General features: G+C 47.0%; 1 long non-coding RNA gene across 1 annotated transcript; it reads right to left on the bottom strand.

Moving 5' to 3' along the window:
- Window positions 1-20,099: 20,099 nt before the first annotated feature.
- Window positions 20,100-21,301, bottom strand: LOC143391145 (uncharacterized). Its single transcript, XR_013090269.1, has 2 exons — window positions 21,096-21,301; window positions 20,100-20,750 (listed from the first exon to the last, which is right to left on the bottom strand). It is a non-coding gene; the product is annotated as an uncharacterized LOC143391145 (long non-coding RNA).
- Between the last annotated feature and the right edge of the window lie 6,344 nt (window positions 21,302-27,645).

The raw sequence follows: 27,645 nt of genomic DNA, 5'->3' as shown, positions 1-27,645 counted from the left end.
CGACAAGACCCTATTTTGCTTTGTAAGAAGCAATCATTTTTAATCAGGCAACACTGAGTCTCTGAGAGAGAAATCCTTGGAGACAGTGCAGGCCTCGTGCCAGTGAGAGGGCCAGTTGCCAAAGCCCAGTTCCCTGCTTTAATTCCCAAGCTCGTTGGGGGAGGGCATCTCCGCCCTGCCGGAGGGGAGGAGAAAGACAGGGGTACTTATCAGCAGAAGCAGATGCCCTCCCAGAGGCCTGGCTAGTGCCCTGCTCTTGCTGGGGCCTACCCCAGCCTGTATTAAGCCGGATTGGGAGGCACTGGAGGCAAAGGCAGGCAGAGGAGAAAGGAAGGGTGTAGGCTTCAGAGAGGAGAGGTGGCAGCCTGTACCTACAGACTGGGCTCCCAGCCTCCTCCCTCATTACCTGCCTCCCCAGCACGACAAGGAAGGAGTCCCTGCTGCACAGTTCCAAGGGGAAATGAGACAGGGCACGGAGGCACCTAGCAGAGAGGCATCTGGTGGGCATCCAGAGGAGGCTGGCATGAGAACAAGGGACGGAGATGGGAGCGAAACACGCTCAGATGAAACTGCCTCCAAGGTTGCGGCGACGCTTCAGAAGATCCAACTTTCCAGGCGTCTCCGGATGGTGCCTTCAGGATTCGCCCCAGGCTCAAAATTAGCAAAAACATGGCAGCCTGTACCCCTAGTCAGCCATCTGCCCCTGTCCAGCTGAAACACTCCCCAATCAGCCCCGAAATGTGGTCGCTGTGCCAGCTGGAGAGAGGAGGCTGCTCCCCATGGGGCGTGGGGGAGGCAGAGGAGCAGGATCCACTGTATTCATGGATTGCCAGATCATAGAATGAAACCCCTAAACCATCAGGTTGATTTGGGATTCTGGCAGACAAGCAAATCTGCAGATGAGAAGATGCTACAGCAGCTTAACAAACACATAGGAACCAAAAGACAACTGCATGGGAAACAGTCACCACCCCCACAACAGGCTTTCTTTTTTTTTTTTTTTTTTAATTCCATGACAGATCCATAAGATAGACCATCATCTCCGCCAGCGGTGGTGGTGGCCTGTATTTTCAGGAGCCAGGCACAAGTGCAGTTCCGAGAAGTGCGTTGAAGAATGTGAGACTTAGCAGAGTCTTTCAAGCTACCGAGGAAGGCCCATGAACTTGGAGCAGGCAGATCCTACTTTGGATCCTAGCTCCACCTCTCACCAGCTGGATGGCATGGACTAGTTCCATAAATCTCTGAGCTTGCTTTCTTTATTTTAAAAATAGGGATAAGAGCATCTACCTCGGGGGGTCTATTGAGTGAATTAAATGAGATTATACAAGTAAAGTCTCAGACACATAGTAGATGCTCGGTAAATCCTGTCCTCATTCCCTGCTACACAGTCTTCCTACCTAACACCCCAACCTTGAATCAATGAGATTCAGGAAGAGGGAGGTATGCCTGGGATCTATTTGAGAATCTAGTGATACAAAACTCATTACTGTGCAAAGGGGTCAGTCACTTCATTTGAACAGCTGTCATGGCCAAATTGCTATTTTGCTATTTGGATTAAGTAAAACCAAGTCAGCCTCTTTATGATGAATCATTGGTCCTATGCTGCCCCCCAACACTCTCATAAATAAGCTATGGGAGGGGAACACATATGCTCTCTCTCATCCCTGTCACCAACTCTTCTCTGTCTGTCCATCACTTCATGCATTTACTCACTCACTCATTCATTCCATAGATGATAAAAGAGCACCACCTCCCCAAGTCATTGTGACCAATTGCAAAGACAAAACTCCTGAATTCATTCTGAACCAGGAACTCTGTGATGGTTACTATTTCTAAGTGGCTTTGTAAACTCTTTTTTTTTTTTTTTTTAACTCTCCAGAGGTGGTGCAAAAGGAAGAAAAAGAATGAACTACTTTGGCAGGGCCTCAGGATGCAAGGCATTGCTCTTGGGGCCTCCAGGGAATCTGGAAGGTTGGTCACAGAGGAAGCACAGTGATCCTAATTTCTCATTCCCAAAAGGGACTAAGCCCACTGTACATGCCAGGAAACCACTCTTTACTTTGAGATGAGCCAGCTCAGTCTTATTTGCAAAGCTGTCCCCAAAGCCTCCATAGGAAGTATAATATCACCATAAAGAATCGTTATCTTCTCATGTGACTACTTCGCTCTCTTTAAAGAAATTGTCTGAGTTTGCAGTGAGCAAGCCTCCTACTCTCCCCCTCCTTTTACCTGATATTATTTTGGTTCCTGATAATTACATTAGGTATAGAAACTGACTTTATGATGCTAATAATTATACATGCTTACAAAACAGATGGGTCTAAGATCCGGAGAGGGGAGCATTTATGGACTCGGAAATGAGACGTTTTGTTGGTAGGAAATGGATAGTTATTTCCAGGTTTTATTGCTGTGTTCCGTAGGATTCTTCTTAAATCTTGTTGATAATGCTTTGCCTGTATTGCCTCCCGTGCATTTTGTAAGACTTGGCTCATCAATCTTGGATGTGCTGGGAAGGTGGCCTTAACTGCCTGGACCGGGAGAATCAGGTATGACAGGGAACAGGCCAGTGCCCCTCAGAAGAGGCATGCACCTGGGAATTGAGATCTTCTCACCAATGGAAGACACATGGTGTAGAGGAGAGCACTAAACTGGGACTGAGTGTTCTGTAAAATATCTGAATCAGAAGGAAACTTAGAAACCAGCTGGTCAAGCAGTTCTCTAAGTAGGGACCTCAGACCAGCAGTATCGGCATCATGTGGGAACCTACTAGAAATGCCAATTCTCAGGCCCTGTGCAAATGCTGCCCTTCATTCTAGTTAACTGATGATTACTAAAGTTTAAGAATCATTGGTTGTGTTCAATTATTTTATATTAAAAATGCATAAACTAAGGCCCAGAGGGGCTACGTGATATGCCCCAAGTTGGCCAGTTCATGGAGAGTCAGGTTAGAACTTGCAGTCCACCACAATGGCTCTTTCCCCCAAACACCATGTTACTCCAAAAGCACCACGCACACCATGGCTCCAATGGGCTTCTCAAGCTTTGGTGTACATAAGCTCACAAGGGGATCTTGTTAACATGCAGGTTCAGACGGATTCAGTAGCTCTGATGTGCAACCCAAGATTCTGCATCTATAACGAGGTTTCTAGGTGATGGGATTCACTGGTCCAAGTGTCCCAGCTGGAAGAGTAAGGCTCTGGCATAAACTGGTTATGGGATTTGGGCACATCATGGGGGAAGCAGGAGTTACAGAGAAGGGGCTGCAGTTCTTCACACACCTTTTGTGAGCTGAGTTTACAAAGCAGTGACTGCAGCCCCCTTCCCAGCTCCCCTCACTGTGTTTGGACCTCTTAGTCAGTGGCCATAGCCCAGCCAGTCCTTGGCCATCTCTGACCCCTTGACTTCTCACCTCACAAGCTGCCCTTCTGCCTTGAGGAAAGCTGGCCCTTTCCCATTTTCTCAAAAATTCAACACATTAACCAGGTAATAGCATCCAAGAAAAAAATGAGATATTTCTTCCTTTTTTTTCAAAGAACTCCTAGGTAAAAATCTCAGGACATATTCATCTTTCTGGTTCATATTTCTCTTCGCTCATTGGTAGTGAGTCACTTATTCACTTATTCACCCAACAAGCACCTTTTGGAGTGCTTTTTAAGTGTGAGCACTGGGATATACGCTAGATTAATGGTTTTTCTCTTCCTCACTTTCTTCCTCCCTTGTTTGGGGCCTAATGTGAGCATAGTTCAAGCCTAAAGCTTGGCAAAGACTTCTTTTTCTTGGATATATTTACTAATTTCACCTAACTCACCTCTCCCCTGGTCCAGTCAGGTAGGCTATCCTTGTCCCCCTGATTGGGAACACCCCGTCTCCAGCTCCCAGACACACCCACTCGGCTGCTGCCCGCAGAGCGGGCTCTGCCTTCTTCATATCCTGTCTCTCTCTGAATCTCAGCCCCTCCCCACCAGGTCCTTCTCACAGGCAAACATTGATAATGAATAAATCTCTTTCAGAGTAGGGAATGGGCCGGCCTGTCCGTGGGGAAGGCCCTGCGGACACAGGCAGGATGGATGGCTGATGGGAGCGGGGCTGCCAGCTCTAATTAACGTATTGTTCTCTGGGCTCCAGCAGGATTATGGATGAGCTCCACAAAGCGGCCCACTTAACCTGAGCATCCTGGTCCCAATCTATTACTTTCTCGACTAGCGTCAGTCTATAGTTTGGCCTGGTGTGAAGGGGCTGGGTATGGGCAAAAAGCCAAGAGAGCTCAATTTGAAAAGCTTCCCAAAGGTACATGCCCAGCTTGCTTCAACTGACAGGTTGGCCTGCTGAAGACCCGGGCTTATCCCCCCCAGGAGGCAAAGAAAATACAACCTCAAATGCCACCGAGTCTCTGATCTGAGGTTCCATCTCTTTAGCCTTGCATATTGACACAAGGAGGTTACCAGCCACATGTGGGAGCTGCTTCCTGATCACTGGCTGACAGAAACCACCAAGCCACTTCAATGGTGGCCTCTGAGCAAATGTCATTTGCATATCATAGAAAGTTTGGCTCTCCTCTCTGATCATTCTTTCATACATCAACTTTTGCCCAAGGACTATCCTATCCAAGGGTGCAAATGACACAAGACTTAGCTCTCACCCTTGGGAAGCTTGCAATCTCATGGAGAGAGCAGAAGACCACAGCAACAAAGTGTTAGGGTATTAATCAGAGTAGGGTAATGCTGTAACAAACATCCCCTGAATCTCCTCTGAAGGAAGCACTACACGAGGGTCCAAATGCAGTGAGGTAAGTGTGAAGATGATCAGGGTGATGGACAGGGATCTTAGAAGTGGCCACGGGAAGGCAAGCAAGGAGGGCCACCTAGACATGAGTTTCCAGGAGGAGAAAAAGGACATCTGATGTACTTTGAGGTGTGAAGGGTGATGCATTTGCACAAGTAACATGAGGGGTGATTAGAAAACAATGCAAGGTCTCCACTAGGAGTTTGGACTTTACAGTAGGGGAGAGTTTTGAAATTGTTGAGCAGAAGGAAGGCATGGTGAGAATGTGTGTGTGGTCAAGGAGGAAAACCAATCTGTCAGGGATGTGAAGGGCAATTGTGTGGTGTTGAAGAGACCAATTAGGAGGCCCTTGCAGCCTGATGGGGTTCAGGATGGGAATGGTGTTTGCAATCTCCAATTTGCAGAGGAAGCAGGGTGACAGTACTGAATCCCAGAGACTTTGAGCGAGATGCTCAAAATCACACTGTTAATTACAGTTGGATCTCAGTGTGAATGCCTCTTGACTCCTAACCCAGCATGTTTTGCCCAAGATCATAAAACCAGAAACCAATTTCCAATATCTCCCAGGTATAAGATTACATAAACTAAACTATCTCAAAGGCCTAGGCCCTCACATTTTTCAGATGGTCCCCAGAGCAGAGAGGTTGAAAAGACTCTACTCACTCCTGATATCACAAGCACCTTATTTGGATTTGATGGGGCAGTCCTCCCTGCTAGATAAAGAAGGTTTTCTCTACTCATCCTACTTCCAGTTCTATGGCCAGTGGGAACCACAGCAGCATAGCGCAAAGGTGGGAGGCTAGAACCGGGTAGTTCTGGACTCACAGTCTCTCTCTCCTACAACTTCAGATGAGCTACTTAATCTCTCTAAGCTACAATGTCCTCAGTTAGGTGGCAGGGTTATCTACCCACTGGAGTAGTGGCAAAGATTAAATGAGAAAAAGTATATAACAGAACAGACAGGAGTCCGGTAAATCATTAGATATAAATGTCATTATTGTTACTTTTCTATAAATGCCTAAAGCTTTCAGACCTAGCATAAAGAGGAGGGGCAGTGCTCTGTTGGTAAAGCTTAATACTTTCAAGTAGAATGTTGGAAGAAAAAGCACTGGGCCTGAAATGGGAAGACCTAAATCTGAGAACAGATTCCATCTCAGTCAGTTGTGTGATGCTGCATGTGGTAGAGACCATCAGATTCACCAATGTCTGCATTCTCATCTTCTTCCTGGACCTGAAGCTGGACTACATTTCCCAGTCTCCCTTGTGGTCAGCTGTAGATATGGGCCTAGTGAGTGGGAGCAGAGATGATGCATGCCATCTCCAGTCCTGGCCAAGAAAAGACATTTCATATACAACCCGCACTAGTTATTTTTCATCCTCTACCTAATCAAGATAGTCCAAGAACCTGAAGGACGGCAAAGCCACGCGATAGAAGCAGCCTGGGACCCAGATCTACTGGATGAAGCCCAGCACCCTGCCAACTCTCACTGAAGTGGAGTCTGGCAGAGAAACAATGAGCTGCCCCATTGAGGTTCAGGGGATGTTTGTTATAGCATTACTCTACTCTGACTAATACACTTGGCAAATCACTCATTTTACCTGAACCCCAGATGCCTCATCTGTAAGGCAGGCCTGCTACATGTTACCTGTCCCATTTCAGTTGAAAGGTGATTGTGAAAGGTATTAGAAATGATGTAAGAAGAAGAAATATTATTTTGGAAACAGTCAAGGATTCACTAATGTCAGTTACTAGTGCTGTTGGTGCTCAGCAGTCTACCCCCTTGGGTCATGACCTGAGCCCTTCATATATCTCTTCTTGTGCTTCAGCCTTTGACAGTGAGTGAGGACAGAGAAGTGCATCAAGTAAGGGCATCAGAATTAATTATTTCCTTCTGTTTACTTTTGGAAAAAGATTAAATACTTTATCTAAATCCCTATGCCCCCATTTCCTCACCCAGTACATATCCATACAGTTATTTTTTCACTCTGCAGGGTAGACCTAGGGCAGAAGCCATACTGGTCCTACTGAAGCCATTACACCCCTTGTCTGGAATAAGCCAAGCATCCTTCTTCCTCTTTGCAGCAAAGGAGTGACAGGGATACCCATGTTGGTGCATTTAATGCAAAAATCAATAGAGATGTAGACCATCAAGCACCTCCATGCCCTCAAGCAGGAAGAACGTGAGAATACGCACATGTGAGATTTTGTAGATATGTTTGAGATGTGTTAGTATATGAGCTTGTGTTTGAGAGACAGACATGCATACACGTGTGTTTGAGAGGTACTCAAGAGTACTTAATGCAGCTACATCTAAAGTACATGCATATGTGTATGAGTTTGCATGTTTGGCGGTGCTTGCATGTTCTGAGTGGATGTATTTGAGGAGCTCATACATGTGTGTATGTGTGTGTGAGTTTTTGTCTCAGATAGGATGTGGCAGAAGAAGAAAGATAGAGGGGCCACCTTTAGGTAAGACCTTCCCATCTCCTTCCTGAAGGAGGATTGACTAGAACAAAGGAGAATGTTGCTGTTAGTAATACCCTATTCCCAGTCCCCCTTCCTGAATGTTTTCCTGGAAGTTCTGGAATAGGCATCTTCCCCCCACACACACCCCAAAGAAGGCAGAATCATTTGTTGATTCACCTGCTGTTTTACCCTTTGTTCTCTTCCCACCTGTAGCAGACCCTGGGCTAGGCTCTGGCTCAGGACCTGTCCCCTCAGCCCGTCCAGTTTCTCCTCTCCAGCCCTGGCAGTGTGGACAATGTGCGAGAGAATCTTCCTAGGAACAAAGAAGGCTGGGAGGCCAGGTTGGGGAGTGGAGCAGAGTGGAGCGGGAGGGAGGAGGCCTGCAGCCCCTCCTGAGCAGGGAGGGGACCAAGCTGAGGGAGGCTCTCAATTCTCAGCCCCGCGGGAGGCCTAGGGAGAAGAAGCTGCCAGCATGGTGGCGGGCTGCCGGGTTAGGAACAAGCCCCTGACACAAGGGGTTTGCACAGGCGCACAAATGAAAGAAAATCAGAGGAGATGAAACCATACAAATTTCGGGTAATAGAAAGAGAGGAAAGAGATGTGCGTGTGGCCTGGGTCTCGGCTCAGAAAGGTCGATTCCAAGACGACGCTGCCCAACTTTATATTACTTTTCAGAAAGCCAGTGAGCTGAAAAATAACTCTCACCTTTTTTTTTATATTATTATTCGTATCTTCAGAGTTTCTTCTTCACATTGTTTTGTGCATCTCAGTTGTTCATTTCTTCCCAGCCTGATTTCATTTGGAGATTTGGCCTGGAGCCTGGAGGGGAAGACGGCCCTTCTCCTAAGAATGCATTTATTCCAAATCCTCCGCAGCTTGGCCCAGTCCTGGGTGAAGGGAGGTGGGCGTGGCATGAGGTGGGGAAGGGTGCAGGCCGGCCCTCTCCTGTCCTTCAGAGGAATCTGTGTGCTACTCATGGGGGACACATGTATGAATACTCGTTTTGTGCTTATGTAGTTCTCGGGGTTCATGAAAGGGTGTGCAGGTGAATCTGCACACACACATGGGAGCGGGCCTGTTAGGCTTGTCAGAACGTGGGGTGGGGTTCCACGCACTTGTGCATGTGTGAGAGGGACCTGTGGGTATGTGTGTGTATGTGACAGGGATCCAGAGTGCACACATGGGTTGGAGCGAGCACCACATATGTGTGAGTGCATGTGCAGCCTGCCCTCCCTCTGGGTGGGAGGGAGCTGGTGTGACTAGGTTTTCTGTTTCACTTGAGTCTACAGTGGCAGTAACTGGCTCCTTCACCTTTCGCCAAGCTCGGCGAGGCGCAGATGTTGTTTGAACCAGGGAAAATGTCAGCCCCCAGGAGGAGCCCAGCTTTAACTTAGAGTGAGCCCCTAGGAAGCATGGCAGTGTATTCTGGGTATTGTGCTTTGGGTCCATTTGCATTTGCTCTTTCCAGTAACTAAGGACTGGTGGGTGATGCGAAGAAGGGGGGACTCCTCCTCAGTGCCCACTGCCCCTCCCAGCTTCCCCAGGCTCCTGGTGAACCTGGCATCAAAGGACGCTACAAAAGTAGCAAAAAAAAAAAAAAAAAGCCCTAGGCCACCCAGCCCCCTCCCCCGCCCCAGCCCCCATGGTAACCTAGAAGGATTCTTCCTGGCTTGAAAAGTCTGCTCCTGGGCTCCAGGTGGAAGACCTCACAGCAGAAGCTGGGTGCTCCAGCATTAGTCATGCCCCAGGGTAGGCACATCTGGAAACTGCCCTAGTGGTCAAGACTGGTTGATGGATGGTGATGGTACAACGCCTGAGCTTTACTAAAGCCAGCAGAGCAGAAGATACAAATGTTCTCCCCTCTTTCCCTCCTTGTAAGCATGAGCCTTCACTAAGTCTCAGAGTTAGGGGTTCTGTGTGATTCCCACCCCACCCCAGGGACACTCCGATGGGCTGTGCAGGAACCAGCAAAGTCCCCTTGTAAAAGAACTTCACCTCCAGGGCCCTGTCACTTCAGGAGCCATGGCTTCCTAGGACCATCCCAATATTTAGGAAGATGTGAAAACTCTGGCTCAGAGATGCTAAGTTAGTGACCTAGAGCAACACAGTCAGTAAACAGAAGAGCCAAATTTAAACTCTGCCCTGGGTCTGTCTCATCACAGAAATAACTAATATGTATGGCTCACTCCTAAAGCAGGCAAGCTGGGAGGAAAGAGGGTTCAGAGAGTAAGAAGAAGACACACTTTAAGCTTGGGTTCTATCAGGTCAAAAACAGACCCAGGCCTAGCCCCAGGATGCCCAGTGCCTGGTAAAACAGGACCTTCACAGGGACTGTGGAGTCACAAGTACACCAGCCACAGGAGGCCCCAAGGCTGCTTTCCAGTTTAATACTCAATTGTTATTAATCTATAGCTGCAGAGGACCGAGGGAGGCAGTGGGGTGGAATGAGAACATTCTGTGTGACCATCTTCAAGTTATTTAAACTCTTAGCATCTGCAAAATGGTGCTGCAGGTGGAACCTGACTCACAAGTGAAATGGAGTTTGATTATCTGATGGGTGTGGAAATAGCCTGATTGAACGCTTCCCTTCTGCTTCAGTGGGCCTGGGGATCCCATAGATGGGCTCAGCTGTGGTCACCTCTCTCTCTGCTCAATCCCCACGAACCACCCAGCTCACCACCATTGGAAGCTGAGAGTGTGGCAGGTCAACTCAATGGAGGGAATGTCCTGAGGTGGGTCCCCATTCCCTGTGCTGATCCTGTTGCCTTGCCAGCAGGGAAACGTCTGCTCTCTGTTCGGGACCACAAGCAACTGCCAGGCTGTACCAAGAAGGTTCTGATTTGCTCCAGAGAATGTCTTAGATGAAGGACCACTTAGGAACCCTGTCTTTTCCTTAGCACCCCAGCCCCTGATTCACCAAGTGGGAGTTTTCCCTTTGACAGCATTCATGCATAAAAATAATGAGATTTAGCCCTTTACCGTGAGAAACCTCTCTGCAGGGTGACATAGTGATAGGGAGTGTGGGGTTGAGTGTAGAGAACTTGGTTTTACTAGGTGATGTTCGTCCCTTCCCTCCGATGTAAATGGGGTGCAGTGATCCTATCCCAGAGGGATATTAGGGAATTAAATGGAATGATAGATAAATTCATGTGACCCAGTAGCCTAATTAGTCTAAAATGAACATAATAGCCCTAGCTGTGTGACCTTGTGCAAATTACTTAAACCTTCTGTGTCTCCATTTCCTTATCTATAAAATGAGACTAATAATAGTATCCACCTCATAGGGTTAAATGAGTATTAAATGAGGATTAACGGAGGATTATGCGAGTTAATATTTATAAGGCACTTAGAACAGTACCTGCTACATGACGAGTGCTCCACGCATTATAATCATAATCCTTCCCAGGATTACTATTTGCCATCACAACTACCCTTTGAAGCAAGAAAGTGTTGCTATTCCATTTCATAGATGAGGAGACTGAGGTCAGAAGGGCTGCCCTATGGGCCCAACACCTGATCTCGAGTCTCCGATGCCAAGTGGGGTTCCCTCACACAGTGGCTTTTCCTCTGCCGGGAGACTTTCCAGGACTCTAGCCTTCCTCACTGTTCCTTATAGCCCAGTCTAAGGCTCTCCCTCCTGCCTTCTGAGGGAGCTGCCATCCTCCAGATGGCTGCCTGGGTCAGGCTTTCCCTGAGGGACACAGGGACATCTGCTTCTCTCCAGACAAGAGAGCCGCTGCAGGAGAAAGGGGCCACCAGGATGGCTAGGGATGGTTCCTGCTCCAGGGCCTTCCAGATGTTCTGAAATCAGCAGTCCTCCTCTGGATCTCTGTCCTTTGGACAATTTGGAGGCTGTGGAGTCACAGCTGTCACTGCAGGCATGTGAGCACGTGTGAGTCTGTGTGTATGTGTGGGTGTTGGGGGGGGGGGTGTGCTCCTCTCCCCAAACCACCTCCAGGTGCTCAGCTGCAACAGGAGCCTGCAGTGAGGATCTGAATGACAGGGTGCCTTTCAAAGGTGCCTCCTGTGGGGACTTGGGGACCCTTCCGCAGTCACCTCCACACGCCTCGGCACACCCTGTCACACACTCACGCATGCGCACACACACACACACACACACACACACGGACACAGAGGAAATGATCAAGTGCAAAAGAATCCTCGTGTGCTACTTTATATGGCAAATAATTGAACCGTACCCTTGTGGTCTCGGTGAGGAGTTTCATCCATATTCATGCCTCGCGTTTCCTGTGGAAACGAACACGCCAGACATTCCCGCACAACGGAGGGAGCGAGAAACCTTAAGCACTAATTCAGCGTCTCTCCAGTCCCCATTCTTGGCTCCGGGCAGAGCAGATTTAGATAGTGTCTAACCAGCCGGGAGGAGGCGCGTCCGCCGCGGAGGCTCGTCCTTCCTTCTTTGTCCCTGCGCTCCTTTTCTCAGCCTTTTGTTTCCTTCCTCCTTCCTCTTGCCTTCTTCACCTCTTCCTTTCCTTTCTCCTGCTCTCTGCACCCCGCCCCGCCCCGCCCCCACCCCACCCCACCCCGCCTCCCCTTCCTCCTTCCCTCCCGGTCTGCGGTCTCCCCAGCGCCTCTCCTCCTCCGGCTCTCCTCCACCGCCCCCTGCTCCCAGGCCTCCTCCTCCACCCAGCTTGGAAAGTTCCTGTCTGGGCTTGGAGTTTCACTTTCCTCGTCTAGTTATCACGGGGAGGGGTGCGGCTGGGGTGCTGGGAAGCTGGTTTGGAGCGCGCGTGTCTATGAATACCAAGCATGTTAATAGGTTAAAGTAAATCTAAAGTAACATTTGAAAGCAGAGAGATGAAAGCAGATCACAGGCCAAAGATCAAACAATCTAGAGCCACTTCTAAGCCTTTTACAGCTGGAGATTATTAGCATTTGAAAGTGAAGAGCATTAGAGGGAGAGAGGGGGAAAAAAAAGTTGGAAGGAATTTTTGTTGTGGAGATAAAAACTGAAATAAATGACAGTGGAAAGGGAGAACTAGAAAGAGGCTGCCTTATTTTAAAAACCATATTAAGACAGTGGTGGGGAGGAAACCTACTGCTTTATTTTTAGCTCATCAACCAGTGTCTGAGCTCAGGGCTGGGGTTGGATTCGCCCATCCTTCACCTTGCTCTCTCCCCTCCCCTGCCATATGGGGAGGAGGCTTCTGGTTCTGAGGGGCACTCCCTTCCCTCCAGCAGTGAGACTGAAGCCTCTGGTTGGGGAAGGGAGTGTGGCAGGGGAGAGGAGCCTCCACTGTGGTGGAGCCTGGTCTTTCCTCTGTACTCCCAGGCACCCCAGGACATTCCCCCCGCCACCCCACCCATCCCCTTTGGGGGTGGTCCAGCCAATTTTATAATCCTAAAATATTTAAGTTGATGGAATCAAGAGATTATCCACCTGTGATTCTTTTTCTGTAATCACAGGCATGACCAACCATAGCTGCTAGTCCGTCAGTGCAATCCAGCCACCTAACATCCTAGAGGAGACCGGGCCCCCCATCCAGGGCAGGAAACACTGTTCAATATGAGAGTCTCTATAACTTCCCCTCCTCCACATGTTTGAGTTAGTCTATTTTCTAAGACCCTAATGTGTGTCAGGCACTCTTCTAGGTGCTGTGAAGACTACAGAATGAAGCAGGCAGCTTCTCTATTTGTGGGCTTTTATAAACTAGTGAAGGAAGCAGATGTTAAACAGACTTCAGGTTAAACTGGCGGGTGGATCACAATCATTTATCAAAGTTCCCTCCAAAAATCACATGAGATTCAAGTTTTCGAGGAGTCCCAATAGACTAGGTTCTACCACCCATACAAGATGCCAATAAAAGAGATGAGTAGTGGTGAAGGTAGGGAAGGAACTGTAAGCAGCATAGCTATACAGGGAGGACAAGGGACCAGCATTCTTCACCCACCCAGTCTTCAGAGGTACTGACGTGAGCTCCCTGGTTATGTAGACAAAGCGGCCAGAATTATGCATAGTCAAGTAGTCTTGGTCAAACCGTGGTCTGGTTGTCATTATCTCACAACTGGTCAGGAAGAGGTCTGTCCTTGATAGGAAAGTTGCTGTTGCTTGGAGGGTAGCTTTGACTCCTATCACAAGATGTTTATACATCAGACCTGTTGTTTCTGCAATCCAAGATGACTGCAAGAGAGTGACTCAGAGCCAAGAAGACAGATGTAAAATGGAAGCAGAGATGTCAAGCTTTTATCCTGCTTTTAGTGACCCATCAAGCATGTGTAGGCATGTGCAGGCCCAAGTGAACACTCAGTGCTTCTGACTTTTGAAAAGCAGCCTCTAAGTTCTTGTTGTAAAGTCTCTAAAACCCACCAAGTAAAAGAAAGTGAAAAAGATGACAAAAGCAGAGCAGGAATGTCTTCAAATTTCTGGAAGATCAAAAGTGAATGCATAGTGACAACTAACTTAATAGAACAGAGAAGGTTGAAAGGGACCAACCAACCTGCAGAGGGAGGTGTCCATGAGAAAGGAGACATAGCCCTGTGAATCATCAGGAGGACTGAGGAGTTGGGGACATCAGGCATGGCAGAAGCCAAAATGAGGCACACGGATAAACAGGGCCTTGGCTATACCCCCAGGTTCTCTCACTTAACCGTGCAGTCAGGCCAGCACCCTCCTTCCCCCCAGCTGAGTCAGAAGGAGCCAGAGGGAAAGGGACTGGAGGTAAGAACATCCTATGAATGCCCTGAGGGAGTGGGGGACAGTACTGATTGGGAGGTGTCCTAAAAAAAAGTCACCTCTTTCTTTTTGTATACAGTGAAACCCAGGGGCCAATGGGGCCCTCTCATGTCCACAGAACTGCCAATCAGGTTTTCTTAATGCCTCACACTCTTAAATAAGGACATCCCCACATGTCAAGAATGCTGCCACCAGGAAGTTCAACAAGCCAACAGAGAAAAAAAAAATTCAGAAGAAGCAAAGAAAGTTTGGAAAGAGAAAAAAACTTCAAAATACAGCATTTGTAGCCTCATAGAGATAAAAGCAAATTTTCATCTGAAGCAAAATCAGGAAAAGGTAGGTAGACAGGTAGGTAGATGGATGGATGGATGGATGGATGGATAGATAGATATTAGATATAAATATAGATCTAGACTATCATACAATAATGGTCAAAGCACCAGAGAGCTCTTGTCTATTAAAAATGATGGCAAAAATCCAAAATTCACTAAAAGGTTTGAAAGATAAAATAGACAAAATTTCCCCAAATGTGGAACAGAAAGAGAGCAAATAAGAGACAGAGAAAGACAGATAATGGCAGAGAAAATGAGAACATTAAAGTATCAGTTCAGGAGGTTGGTCATTTGACAGTTAGGAATTCTAGAAAGGTTCAGAGAAAATGGAGGGGATAATTATCAAAGAAATAATAGAAGAAAATTTCCCAGAACTGAGAGATGTTGGTCTGCAGATTGAAAGGCCGTTAAAGGTCTAAGTTATGTGATCATGACGCCTCAGACACAGGAGACGAGAGGTGCCTAAAAGCCTCAGAAAGGGGTCGGAACAGAGCCACACTCCTCTGATGGCAAGTTTCCCTGAAAAAAAATAAAATAAAAGTAAGTTACAGATTATTTAATACATTTGCTCATGTGGCAAATAAGGTTGACAGGGATTTTCCAGTTCTGTGAAATCACAAGAAAAATTATGAGAGGTATGTAAAAAGGAAAGAAGGCAAACCAGAAATGAAGAAAAGCATACAGTTGAACAAGAAATGATTGTATTGTATGGGTTTCAGGAGTAAACAGCTGTACTTACTATTGTGTAAGAACAGACTATTCATTTAATTTTCTTAAGTGTTATAAACGTATATTTTGGAAAGGAAGGCAAAGTTATGAGCTAAAGTTTGTGCCGTAATAGGAAGTCAGTAGATAAGGCCAAGGGATAATTCTGGGAGAGAGAGAGAGAGAGAGAGAATATGAATGGACAGTGGTGTGTCCCGTATGCGGTAATTCCAGAGAGGTATGTAAGGAACCCCCCCTGGGTAACAGTTAAGTTGTATGCATTTCTCTGAACTCATCAGTTGGCATACTGAAGACCTACACATTCTACCTTGTGTGAAATTTGCCTTAAAAGGGGAGAAAAAAGGAACCACAAGCAAATAATGAACTTCAACGATGTGCATGGTGAAACATTTAGAGATGAAATGTATTCGTATTTACAACTTACTCTGAAATACAACAAAAAATAAGATGGATAGGTGGATGGATGGTTGAATAAATAGGATGATGGAAAAGTAGAAAGAAGTGATTGAATACATATAGCAAAATATTAATTGTAGAATTTAGTTAGCAGATTTATGGGTATTCACTGCAAATTCTTTCAATTTTTCTATGTATTTGAAATTTTTATGAGAAAATATAGAGGAAAAAAATAGAAATATAAGCATGGTATTTAAGTGAAGTGACCTAATGGCCAGGAGAAATATCCAAGAGTTGGAAGTGGCTGACTCTTGGAGGGTGAAAAGAGATGTGATCAGGGTCTGATGGATTTTGTGTAGAACCTATGACATTTAAGTTTTAAATTCTGTATATAAATCACTTTGGTTCCAAAAAGAGAACTAAAAACGAAAAGAGGACTCAGGTATTGATATGTGTATTAAATCATGAAAGGTATTTGCACAAAAATGTAGGATTTCATGATTTGGGAGTCGATATGACAAACAGGATTGAGGTGTCACGGCAGTAAGAGAGATGCCAGGGCCCCTCGGTTGTGAATTCTGATAGGCATTTCTGAGCAGGCACAGTCGGATTCAGGCAAAGAATAGCAGAATCAGAGATTCCCAAGGTGAGAACTAGAGAGGTTCAGTGGAGTGAGGCATATGAAGGAGGAGGAAGAGGAGGAGGAGGAGAAGGAGAAACAGGAGGAGGGAGAGAAGGAGGAGAAGGAGGAGGATCATGTTGCATGTGTGTCCATGCTCCAGTTAGACAGCCCTTGAGGACCAGAGGAGCTCAGGCTCCTGAGCTGTTTGCTTATTGTAATTGCTACTCTTTTGTCTTCTTCTGATTTTGCTTTTTTTAAATAAAATCTGTGCTCTGAAAATCCAGGCCCTTATCTGTCAAGTGACAAAGGTTGGAGAAGGGGCAGAAAGACCTTGCCGTGGTGCTGGAGGTAGGGGTTCCAGGGAAAGGGTCCTCTCCCTGCCCACTCTGGTTGCACCCTCCTCCAGGTCTCCTGTTCATGACACCTGGGAGGTCCTGCCATTTGTTTTAACAAGGAAGGTCCACTGTTAAGGCCTTATGTATTCTCAACCATGGAAAAAGACTCATGGCCTGAGCGGATATTAGGCACCAAATCCAAGAAAGTCAGTCCGTTTGCCATGAACAAGAGTGAGGCCCATTCCCAGTAGCACTTCTAAGGCTTCCCTTTCTTGAACAGGATAGGAAGAAGTTAAGGGTGGAGTCAGGGTATCCCAGCTCAGAGGGAAAGGGTAGAAAAGAAAGGTGTGGGAGGCAAGGAGAGAACCTTCTACTCAGAAAAGGAGGGGACTGGGGCAATCTGGGAACAGAGACAGGGCTGCAGGGTTGGTGACAAACGTTCCCCTGGAATGCCCAGAGTCTAGGTAGCTGGATGAGAGACAGCCATGTACCTCTGGCCGGCAGGTGCCTGCCCCTAGTGACAGTGAATGGCACCAAGCACAGACACCCAGGGCTCTGGCACAGAGCCAGTAGCTGCCACTGTGGAGGTTTTTATGCTAATGCCACTTGTCAAGCCGTCAGCTCTCAGGGTAGCTGAACCTGACAGGGAAGCAGCTGGGTCCCTTGGGTTTTGCTTCCCCTGAGCATCTCCCAGGTCCTCAGAGGTGTCCGGACAGGCTCAGAGCTGACTTTCCAGGAGGACTAGATGAGCAGGAGGGGGATGGTGTTTGAAGGCTTGGGAGCCATAAAGGGGAGAGGGGACCATTGGCCCTCCCATGGGCTTCACCCCAGAAAGTTCCATTCTCCTTTAAAACCCACCCATTCAGAAGTGGGACCTCAGCAGGTAGGAGGGACAATACAACTGGGCTTTTCTGGATATTAGGCAGATATTTCCTGGATATTCCTAAGATATCAGGCAGCTTTCCATCCCTATAATGAAATACCTGAGATCATTAACTAGTAAAGAGAAAAGGTTTATTTTTGACTCACAGTTTTGGAGGTTCTAGTGCAAAATATGGTGGACCATTGCTCTGGACCTCTGGTGGGCATGCTGGATGGCAATGATGGGGACTGTGTAGTGGAACAAAATATTTACCCCATGGCCGGGAAGCAAAAGAGAGGAAAAGAAAGGTCTGGGGTCCCACATCACCTTTGAGGGCAAATTCCTAATGACTTAGGAACTTGCCATGAGACCTTGCCTCCTAATGGATCACAGCTCCATAGCAGCTCCTTGGAGACCAAGTCTTGAACATATAGAACTTGGGAGTCCTCAGCTTCCCAACTATCACAGAAGGGAATGGAGAATTCATTCTAGATCACTAGATCAGGCCCAGGAGCCCTACCTAGGGTAGAGGGAAGGGCACAGGGCATAGAGACAGAGACCTGGGCCCTAGTCACATTTATGCCACTCTTACCATGTGGCCATGGACAAGTGACTTGACTTCTGTGGCTTCAACTTCCTACTGTGTGCATGAAGCATGGGTGGCAATAGTCTAGATGCGTTCATCTACTGAATTCAATGAATATTTTCCAAGTGCCAAGTCCCCATTAAATGGTCTGAAGATGAATTAGAGTCAGTGCATCAGATGATGGCATTCTCACAAGTAGATGGAAGCTCTTCAGGTCTAAAGGTCCAGGATCTGTGGGAAGATATCTAGGGAAGATGCAGGAGGGGATTATGACCTCCCCTAGCCAGCACCGATGGCCGCAGCTGGGTCTGAGGCCTGTGAGGTTCCCGAAAATGACTCTTTGAGTTGTGTGGCAGGAGGGATTTGTGGGGAAATCCACTTCCTGCCTTTCTTCCAAAAGAGGTTGGGAGCACCGGTATCCAGGAAAATCACTGACCTTGGAATCTAGACAGACCACCAGTTCCCAGGTCTGTTCCCTAGGACACTTTCTGTCCTCAGGAGTTTGGCTTTTTTTTAAATGATTACCATGCATCCCGAGAATGAGGTGCTTCTAAATGCAGAGTGCAGTCCTGATCCTTCCTGGAAAGTCACCCCACCCAGAGTCTCCAGGGTGTAAGAGGGGGCCAGATTGCCACCAGCAGGGGGGCCTTCAGGAATGCCTCCTAACCCACTACCCACGCTACTCACGGGTGTTCCACGAGATGTGTGGGGAGTTTTCCTGTAATTGGTTTATAGACGGTTCACTCAGCATTGTGTCTGGCCATAAAATATACTCACTGAATAGTCTCCAAGGAGTCTCAAAGCCTTCCAGGCTATAACTCCGAGCCCCCAGCCCCTCCTGCTTGGCCTGACACCTTGTTTGGTGACTCTGATTTGATTTTGATCTTAAATCTGCCCTCAATGCCAGAGGGGTAGCCCCAGGGAGGGGCTGGGAGTGAGAAGAGGAGGGTGGTTGCTGAGAATTATGACTTGGGACCATTAGGAAGAGATGACCGCTCCGCACAGCCTCTTCTAAATCACCCAGGGAAGACTGTCACTGCACACGCTGCAGGCTGGGCTGGCAGGCAGAGAGGGCAGGGAGAGGGTGGAAATGTGGGGACTCTCACTGGCCTGGGTCTCCACCAGGCTCCAGGGCCTCAGCTCTCTGAGAGAGGCTTCCAGTGGCCGCTGTGCCCTGGGAATTCTCTCAACCTTGCCCAGTAGTGCCTTCCTCCCTTCACAGGACTCTGAGAAGTAGGTCCCCAAAGGTAGCGGGATGGGCACCCTGTGGTGAAGGAATAAAAACTGCAGGGCTTATTGTCCTTCTGGTAGAGGGTAAGAGTCCTGTGCCTGCATCTTGTTCTCTAGGATAGACAAAGAAAAATGGAGCAGTGGAGACGCTCTGGCACCCTCACCCAGTGGACTAGCCCACACCAGCTGCTGGCCAGAAGGGAGGTCCCTAGTTACATCTGTTGGCAGAGGTTGTTGGAAAATCAACCCTCCTGTCTCTCATTTCTCTTCACCTTTGTGTCAGCAGACAGTTTAGGGCAGTGGTGGAGAGCCAATCTCTGAAGTCAGACCTTCTAGATCTGAAGTTAAATTCTACCACTTAATTCTGTGACCCTGGACAAGGAACTTACCTCCCTGTGCCTCAGTTTCCTTAGCAAATAAAGTGCAGGGTAATGAGAGCGCACTCCTCTCAGGGTCACTGTGAGAATTACACACGCAGAGATCTCAGAGCAGGAGCTGGCGTGCAGGAAGAAAATAATCCACACAAACTGCTGCTCACCTTTGATTAGTAATCCAAAGTCGGGGACAGGGGGCAACTGCGGAGATAGGCTCAGGAAGTATACTGAATGGTTACTTTCCGTTGGACCATGTCTTTTATGCATCTAAGACTTAAGAATGAATGAATGATATCTCCGAGCATGACAGTAGGGGGCTACAAAGACCCCAAGGCACGGTTCTTGTCACATAGTGCTTACACTCTAGAGAGAATGCTTCATGGCCAAGGTCAAAGGTAACTCCAGCACCAGTAGCTCACAAAGAAGGGTCAGCAGGCGTCTGAAGCTAGGAATGGCCAGACATCCCTCTCCTAACATCAGAGCCCTTTAGGGAGCATCAGGAGAGGCTGGCGTCCAAGGGGCCCCGTGTAAAACGGCAGCATAGCACAATTTACTGAATTTACTGTCAATTAACCCTTCTAAGCTTTGACTTGTAGTCAAGATTTTCTAGGACACTTTGATCCCAGAATATTATTAACCAAAGGATCATTTCATGTTAGAGGCTAAGGAATCAAAAAGTCACACAGCTATGGCTTCATTTATTTACTTATTTATTAGAACTGGAGAGGCTGTAGAAAGCAACTAACATTGTCCCTCATTTTATAGAAAGGAAAACTAAACCTCAGAGAGATGAAATGTCTTTTAAGTTTACTGATCCTCTCTCCCAATTTGTTCCTTTATAGCTTGTCACCGTGTCCCTATAGTCATCTTTGATGAGGAGAGACAGGGATCAGTTTCCCAGTTTGGGGAAGTGGGAGGATGAAATGGCTTATCCAAAGCTATACCTAGATCAGAGGCAGAACTAACCTGACCAGCATTCTGACCCCACCTTTCCTATTGTTGGAAAATCCCGATCTTGGGCACCCGAAGCCCCCTGGAGGGAACAGGGTGTGGGCAGACGCACTGGATCAGAATGAGAAGCGCAAGCCCCTCCGCCATGCACCTTCCACCAGCCCTCTGTCAACTGCTCCTCTGCAGAACACAGCACAGCCTCAGAAGGAGTGCCAGGGAGGCTCCAAGCCAGTATCAGGAGGATTTTCATGAACACAACTGTCTGTGTCTGGGCAGCCATGTGGAAAGTTGCAATATAACCCACTGATGTCATGTGGCAGGGGAAACAAGATTTCCAGAGCAGCCGCGCTGCTCTTTCCAACCTCCGCGTGGAGCAGAATCCCAGACAGGCTTCTGGAAGAAAGGGAAGAGAGAAAAAAAAATCACACCAAATTGCAGACAAGACCCTGGCTCTGCGGGCTCTGAGGGAGGATGGAAGGAGTTGGGAGGGTCCAGAGTCGCTGGGCAGGTGCTGAGCTGGAGCTCCTGGGTGGGCTGGAGCCACCTCTAGAGCTCTACTCTGATGTTGCTCTCAGGGCACTAGGAGCAAGGGACAGGCAGCTGACCTGGAGGAGCTGGGCCAGCCCTCCAGTGTTCATCAAGCTCTCCCAACATCTGAGAGCCCAGGACTTCAGAAATCACCAGGTCATTCCTCAGACCTCGGGCAGGCTTTATTCCTACCTTTGACACGACACTCACTCTCGTGGTCTTTAAGGACTCCAGCTTTCTGATTTCTACAGCCCATTCTAGCAGCCATTCTGGGATCACGTCTAACGTCCAAGCAAATCCATCCTGATCAGTTGAAGCATAGACCTGGTCTTCAGAGAGGCAGGACCCCGTGGTAGAGGGCAGAGAGGCAGGACTGGGGGCCACCTGACCCTCCTCTGTTAGTGTCCTGTGGGGTGTTACCTCACTTCCTCCCACTGGCTGGCAGATCATGGCTGGGTCATGCAATCTCTCTGGGCTGCAGTTCACTTGTTTTTTTAAATGGGGAAAAGGAAACAAATGATAAAGTCCCTTTTAGTTTGAAAAGGACTATGACTATTTATACAGGTAAGGGGCAGCAGTTTGGTGTAAGTTACATGAAAGATTTTTTTGTAGCTTTATTAATGTATCTTGGGGTTTCTAAATTCTGAAAGTCGTCAGTCTAATCCCAGAAAGCTTGGAAACCAAGAGTAAGCACTGCTTTTTTGAAAAACACCTGTTTCCCGAACAATCCAGAAACAATCTCTATTAACCTGCGGGGGTTGTTGTTGTTGTTTTGTTAATCATTATTTTAGTTGTACATAGTTATGGGTCTATTATTGTTTTCTGAATGTGTTATTTTAAGTCTTAAGTCTTTGCCTGTCTATATACCTTTTAAAGAGAATATACTATAATAATATTCTGCAGTCTGTATTTTAGTCATTTTGGAATGCATTCTAAGTATTTTCTTATACCAATATTCTCCTACAAAATGGCATTTTATTATTTATATTTTTTTCACATGGTCTTTGATATTCAAGCAAATCACAAAGGAATACAAATGGTCAATTAACGTTTAAAACATTCAGCCTCAATAACAACCAAAGACAAGGAATGAGATATTATTTTTACATATCAGGTTAACATAGATTTTTTTTCTTAATATCTGATGAAGAAATGGACGAAATTTTACATAACTGGGGGGTTAGAACCTATCTATCTGGAAAGCAATTTTATATATTAAAACATAATGTATGTCTGATTGTTCACTTAATGATTTTATTTGGAAAAACTCACCCTATGGGAATAATTGCCTAAGAAGAAAAATATATAAGTACAAGAATGTTGAAGCATTATTTATATTTATAATAGCAAAATTTTAGTAATAGCCTAAATGTCAATTAATAGATGTTGTGGTTTAGATATGAGGTGTCCCTTAAAAGTTCATATGTGAGAGAATGCAAGAATTTTCAGAGGTATAATGATTGGATTATGAAAGGTATAACTTAATCAGTAAATTAATCCCCTGATATGGATTGCCTGGGCAGTAACTGGAGGGTGTGGTAGGAGGAGGTAGGTTCACAAGGGATGGGGGTGCCTTTGGGGTTTATATTTGTCCCTGGTAAAGCATGTTTTCCTACCCACCCCTTCTTCCTGCTTGCCATGTCCTAAACTGCTTTCCTCTTCTATGCTCTTCCTCCATGATGTTCTGCCTCACCTCAAGCCCAGAGTAGGGTGTCAGTTAATCATGGACTGAACCTTTGAAATCAAGAGCCAAACTAAAAATTTCATCCTCTACATTATTCTTGTCGGGTCTATTGGTCACGTGATGAAAAAGTTAACTAAACTAATAACAGAATAGTTAAGAAAAGCATGAGACATACAAACAGCAAAATACTATGCAATCATTAAAAATGATAACGTACCTTTAAAGTTATTGACTTGGAAAGATGTCTTTGACATTTTGTGGAATAAAAAGAAAAAACCAGATAAAAGAACAGCAGGCAAAGTCTGAGCCCATTTATGTAAAGTCACATGCATAAATCTGTATGTGTCTTACAGAACAAAATGCCTGAAGCATTGTGGACTTCAGATAGGAGGGCCTTAAAGGTTGCAATCTGGTGAGAATGGGGTGGGGAGGGGGAAGAGGTTTGAGTTCTTTTCACCAGCATTTACTAACAAACCATCAGATTTTTTTTTTTCCCTCTGAATATATGCTCATTTGGGACAGTGGAAAGGGACACTGATGCAGATTAGGAACACCTCCATCTGCCAACAGGTGTTGACCAAAATGTTAATAATGATCATCTATTCGAGGTGGGATTTGGGGTGTTTTAACTCCTGCTTTGAAATTCTGGTTATTATTTAAATATTTTACAAAATAATTTTGTAGTATTTATTGTTTGGCAAGACTCACAAGTAGTAGAGATGTTTTGGGGATTTTGTTTTATAATATACTGAGAGCTTGGATTTCTGCATCCTGCCTGTCAACCCCTGCAATATAGCAGGTGGTTTTCCTTCCTCCAGGAACTTCAGTCCTCTCTTGCTAGGTTTGGGGTATCCAGGTAGGTACAAGCCCATGGGAATCTACATTCTCAGATTCTACCTGCATAGCGTGCCCCATCCTGGCCTCCCACCATCACAAGAGGGATGTCCAAAACACTTCTGCTGGGCTTCCCAGGAGCACCTCCCAGGTTTTGGTCCTCTGCCACCCTTTTGTCACATTTGCCCTTTGGACTGATTAAATCACTGAGCTCCCAGCAGATGAGGAAATCCTGCCATTGACTCCACCCTCAACTTCAGCTCTGTTAATCCTGGCAATACCCCACGTGGCTTCTGACCTTGACCTGGTTTTATCTTTCATCTTTGACTTTGCTGCTCCCTGGCAGTTTCAGGACACACCTGATGAGAGCAGGTTTTAATCCTACCTGGTCCAACAGACATCTACCAAGTGCTCATTATGTGCCATACACTGGGCCAGGTTGTAAACAAGGAAACCATTAATTTAGGTCCCTACCCTTGAGGGAGCTCAGTCTGTCAGAGGAGCCTGAAGGATGGTCACCATGATGGTAACCAACCCAGTAGGTTAATTACTGCCAGGTAGTGTTCTAAATGCTTTGTATGTATTATCTCACTTAATCTTCATTGTAACCTATGCAGTGAGCTCTATTATACTCATTTGAAAGACTAGGAAACTGGACACACAGAATAACTTTCCCATGTGAGAGAGAAGTAAGTGCCAATCAGGAATCAGAACCTAGGTAATCTGGCTCCAGAGGTATCAAGTCTTAAACACTACATTCTATAGAAAAACAAAATGGAACCATCTGCTGGGTCTTGTGATGGACATTAACATAAAGAGCTGTGGAAACTCAACAAAATGAGTCATAAAGTCCTCTGACTCAGACTTTTAACCTTTTACATGAGACCAGGACATACACCCAGCCTTCTCTGTGCTGCTCTCCTGCCTAATGAAGGACCCACAACCCCCTGAGCTGGACTGGCCCAGACCCTGTTCCACACTTCTTTAGACACAGTGGGCCAAGGGTCTGGACCCCACCCCCAGGAGGGAGGGTGGGATGCATAGAGACACAGCTGGCCCCAGAGCTGTCCCACTTGGTTCTGGACTTCCTCCCCATCTTCCACGAGCACTCAGTCAGAAAAAGGACTGGTGAACATGCCCCCGCCGTGGTTCTGCTTCCATTAGTAGCCATGCTTTCTGCAATAAAGGTGTTCCAGAAAATCTTTGTCTGAACAAAATGTTTGCAAATTGAATCCCATTTAGAATATATTGGAATTGTCAGCCGATGATACCATAGCATTAACTAGCATTGAGCTCTTCTTATGTACCAGGAACTTCGCTTGTAATAATCATTTAATTCTTAGAACAGCTCTGTGAGGTGTGTACCATTTTCATTATCCCCATATAACCAGTGAAGAAACTAATCCCAAAGAAGCTAACAGACTTGTTCAAGGTCACACAACTAACTTCCCAGCCCAGCGCTCAGTCCCCAACCATCACTCTGGTATTTCTTCTCAAAGGAGCACTGAGTGACTTTCTAGGCAAACAGTCTGAGACGCAAGTTTTCTAAGCTCCAATTCACGTTTTGCCAAAGAAGAAACCTCATTTTCTTGGCTCAAACCTCAGCCTCCAGTTTCAGTTAAAAAAAAAAAAAAATTCTAAGAGCTGAGCTGCATGGGGTTCTAACCACTGTCCACCATGAGGTCTCACCAATGTCGACCACAAGGGGGCGCGCTAGAGACACCCCTACTCTGTCCCCAGCTGCAAGCAAGCGCGCTGCACACGCGCACAAACGCAGACTTTCGCTCTCACGTGACTTTCTGGTCCAATCCCGTACTGCCTACTTTGACCAGGCCAGCTGCTTGGACCCTCGGGATTGAGTCACTAGGAGCCTGGGCAATGGAGAGAAAGGAAGCTGAGTAAAGGCCGCTAATACTATATCTATGATATGCAGCTTTGGTCGTAATAAACACTGCAGCTGAATATTCCCGCGGGGCCTTCCTAATGGAGGAGATGGATACACTCCAGAGCAACCCCAGGGGTTTTACACGCAACTCTGACTAAACTCCCTATAAAATCAATCCCGCCTTTTCACCAGTTGTGACAGGGTGTTCTAATATTAATCCACTCTCCTTGTCAGTCAGCCCCCCACCCTCAAGGGCTTTAATGATCTTTAGGCAGCATGATAAACACATCGAAGCAGAGAAGGCCAGGCCCAGGGAGTCCAGGGAGCTGCTGCCCCTCACCACAGCCACTCCGAGGCTCAAGAGGGACAAAGGAGACCCTCTCCGGCCCTTGAGTTGCCTTCTTTTCCAGCAGGATAGACTATGGAACAGCCGCCAGACATGGCCAGCCAGCTGGGTGGAGGATGCAGGGCTAGTCCCTGGGCCCCCACCTCACAAGCTGCCCAAAGCACTTTGCAAGACTCCAACTGCTGCCAATGCCAGCAGGCCCCGTGGATGCTGATTGTTCCCGGCAGCCCTGTTTCTGCAGCTCTACCTCTTACTTCTATATCTTGGGCATCTTCTTTTGTTCTTCTGACAGCTCCCTTCTCTCTAGAGGGAAGCTGGGTCTGGAGGGAGAATACTAGCAACCAAGGGAAGAACTGGTGGTTTCTGGGGCTCATTCCTAGGGGCTCATTTTTCCCATTGTCTGTCATTCTCATCACCCCTAAAACAGTTTGCCCAGACCTTGTGCCCTCCCACACCTCCCTCTTGCTCTCTTGCTCCCTCTTGCCCTGGCCCCTCCCTTGCCCCTCCAAGTCTCCTAGAGTTCCAGTAAGGGGTAGAACTGGGATCAGAACAGAGAGGCAGTCAGAGAGAAAGATGAGCAGATAGTTGGAGGTAGAGACCAAGATGGGACCCTAGGGGGAGGATAAAGGTGAGGGGATGAAGAGGATATAGTCCAGAAAGGCCTTCATTTTTCTACCTCCACATCCATCTCTGAGTCTTCAAGGCCCTGTGAGTGTTTATGTGAGCCAAGCAGGGGCCCTGTGCTGGCTTTGGGAAGGCTCCGAGGGCTTCTCTCTCATACAGGAAGCTGCTCAATAGGCTGCAGTATAAGCTGCCTGGCAGCTTCCTCCTGAACCTCCCAGCAAACTCCCCCAGGCAACAGCAAGCTCAGAGCCTTGAGTCTGGCCTCTGACTTCAGGGGGAAAAAAATGGCCAGAGATGTTTAATGCAGAACACTGACCCATAGAGAAGCAGATCAGCAGGCCCAGGGGCCTCCCTGGTGGGTGCGACCTCCCCTGCGGCCCTGATGGCCCTAGAGATCCTGGCAAAGCCTGAAAAAGAGAAGCCATTTCACTCTTTCAATAAAATTTAGTTTAATTTTTTTTCACTTTATAAGCAAAATATTTTACCTAATAAAAATATGGATAATCAATATAAAAAGGAAGAAGGGGAGGCCAGAACCTGCACCAACCAATGGTAATATTTGAACGCATCTTCTTCCAACATCTTCTTTTTCTTTGTAGTGTTGAATTAGGGCTTTGCCACTGGACTTGTGCCAGAAACCTTTAAGGGTCATTTGCCTGTGAGACACCCTGTGTGGGGGAAGGAAGGATTCTAGCTCAGGATTTACTGAGGCGTCAGGGCACTGCATTTATGCGAAAAGAAGATGATAATGATACTGATGTCAGGGGGTTGTAAAGATTTCTATATGCAAAGTGGTTAGAACTGCGCCTGACATATAGTAAGCATGAAGTAAACGTGTTGGCGCTATCACTGAGAACATCTTTATAATTATATGTTCTAACTTCCCCATGAGGAATGAGGGATAGGAACTGCACTACCCTCCCCAGCAGCTGTACTTCCCTGGAGATAGCCTAAGCACCCAGCTATGTAACAAATAGGCAGGACAGGATGTCACTCTTGGAGGACAGACTTAAGCATCACCAATCCAGGACTCAGTCTTTGCCAGAGTGGGAAGGAAGGAGACCTGGCTCTCACCCCCCCCCCCCCCCCCCCCGTGAGCTCTTACAGTCTGTCCAATTTCATGCTGGTGCTACATGACAAGCATCTCCTTGCACTGTCCCTTGCCACTATAGAGATCACGTGTTCAATACCTCCCTCTTTTCTGCTTAGCCAGCCCAGGCTGCAGATTGCTCACCCCATAAGGCTATAGCCCAGGGGGCTCCTCCAATACACAGGGCTGGCTTATAAAGCTTTCATGTATATAGTCCTTAGCACTTTACAACAGAAAGCATCCAAATATCAGAACATCCTGGGAAGGAACCTTTGAGATCCCCAATAGCTGATTTGG

Source organism: Callospermophilus lateralis, chromosome 2, assembly GCF_048772815.1.
Source record: "Callospermophilus lateralis isolate mCalLat2 chromosome 2, mCalLat2.hap1, whole genome shotgun sequence".
Classification (NCBI taxonomy): Eukaryota; Metazoa; Chordata; class Mammalia; order Rodentia; family Sciuridae; genus Callospermophilus; species Callospermophilus lateralis.
Note: the sequence above shows the minus strand (reverse complement) of the source record. Positions and strands in the feature narration are given on the sequence as shown.